Source organism: Piliocolobus tephrosceles, chromosome 9 (genome assembly GCF_002776525.5).
Source record: "Piliocolobus tephrosceles isolate RC106 chromosome 9, ASM277652v3, whole genome shotgun sequence".
Classification (NCBI taxonomy): domain Eukaryota; kingdom Metazoa; phylum Chordata; class Mammalia; order Primates; family Cercopithecidae; genus Piliocolobus; species Piliocolobus tephrosceles.
In genome coordinates, this window is record NC_045442.1 from 42033418 (window position 1) to 42035592 (window position 2175).

Genomic DNA, 2175 nt, shown 5'->3' on the forward strand with positions numbered 1-2175 from the left:
ATGATAAAAAAAAAGTCTATTAAAATTAAAAATCTAGAAAATGTATTTTTTTGTGTATGCATTTGTAACACACTTGTAAACATGACAAAAATGCTAACAACTCTAATATATAAAGGGTGTTTATACACCAATAAAAGCACTTTCATAGAAAAGATGAAAGACCAATTAACATGAAGAACCTCACTAGCAATCAAAAATAAAAAGGAGAGATATCTTTTTCATTCCCTAAATTGGCAAAGATTTAAAAGAAAAGATAAAACCCAATGTAGGTGAGAATCAGAGCAATAGATCCCTAAATTTTCTATTATTAAAAATGGTGTTTTAGAAGAATACTTAATGAAAAGGAAAGACACTTGCCATATATTAGTAAGAAAGGCATGTAGAAAATATATACAATTACTCTCTGCTCCTCCCATTAGACAGACAGCTGCATCTTCTCATGCAGCACCAGCTGTATCCCTGAGGCACCATGGTGAAGGTGAAGGCCAGAGTAAATGGATTTGGCCATGTTGGGTGTCTGGTCATCAGGGCTGCTTTTAACTTTGGCAAAGTGGATACTGTCACCATCAATGACCCCTTTGTTGACTTCAACTACGTGATCCACATGGTCCAGTATGATTCCACGCATGGCGAGTTCCTTGGCACCATTAAAGCTGAGAGCAGGAAGTTTGTCATCGATGGAAATCCCATTACCATCTTCTAAGAGCGAGGTCCCACCAAAATCAAATGGGATGATGCTGGTGCTGATTATGTTGTGTAGTTCACCGGCATCTTCAATACCGTGAGAAGGCTGGAGATGTCTTAGAGGAGGGAGCCAAAAGGGCCATCATCTCTGCCCTTTCTGCTGACACCCCCTTTTTCGTGATAGGCATGAATCATGAGAAGTACAAAAATAGCCTCAAGATCGTCAGCAATGCCTCCTGTACCACCAACTGCTTAGCCTCCCTGGCCAAAGTCATCCATGACAACTTTGGCATCATGGAAGAACTTATAACTACAGTCCATGCCATCGCAGCCACCCTACCCTGGATGGCCCCTCTGGGAAACTATGGCACAACGGCCACGGGGCTCTCCAGGACATCATCCTTGCATCTACTAGTGGTGCCAAGGCTATGGGCAAGGTTACCCCTGAGCTGAATGGGAAGCTCATTGGCATGGCCTTCCATGTCCCCACTGCCAATGTGTTGGTCACGGACCTGACTTGCCATCTGGAGAAACCTGCCAAAAATGATGACATGAAGAAGGTGGTAAAGCAGGAATTGGAGGCCCTCTCAAGGGCATCCTGAGCTACATGAGCACCAGGTTGTCTCCTCCGACTTTAACAACAACACCCACTCTTCTGCCTTCAATGCTGGGGCTGGCATTGCCCTCAACAATCACTTTGTCAAGTTCATTTCCTGGTATGACAATGAATTTGGCTACAGCAGCAGGGTGGTGGACCTCATGGCCCACAAAACCTCCAAGGAGTAAGACCCGCCGACCACCAGCTGCAGTGAGAGCACGAGAGGAAGAGAGAGGCCCTCAGCTGCTAAGGAGTCCCTGCCACACTCAGTTCCCGACCACACCGAGAATCTCCCCTCCCCACAATTTCCACACAGAACCCTGTGAAGAGGGAGGGGACTAGGAAGCCCATTTTGTCATATACCATCAATAAAGTCCCCTGTACTCAAAAAATTAATTAACTAATGAATCAAAATGTATTGAATACTAACATTATGCTAAGGAGAGTCAATTTCTGCTTGTTTTTAAAAATATAATTCTTTATTATTCAACTTGAAATTACTGCCCTTGAAGAGCTAAACTCAAATAGGAGAAATTGACATTTTCCTCTTCAATATTTTAATACAAAAAATTTCAAACATACAGAATAGTTAAAAGAACTTATACACCACCTAAATTCTACAATTAAAGTGTCGCCAAATTTACTTTTTTATCACATATCCATCCACCTATCTCTCCATCAATCCACTTTTTTTTTACTTTGCAGAATTTCAAAGTAAATTGCAACTATCTTTATACCTCACCCCTAAATGCTTCAGTATGAGTATCATTAACATTAGTTCAATCTTTGTTTATGGTTCTTTTAAATTTTTGAGTTAATTGTCATATAGTGAAATGCACAAATATTAAATGTGCCATTGGAGGAATTTTTGTTGTTGTTAGAGATGTGATCTC

The 2175-nt window shown here is 41.0% G+C and overlaps 1 pseudogene; it reads left to right on the top strand.

Moving 5' to 3' along the window:
* Positions 1-469: 469 nt before the first annotated feature.
* LOC111552162 lies at positions 470-1470 on the top strand (annotated as a pseudogene).
* Positions 1471-2175: the final 705 nt, after the last annotated feature.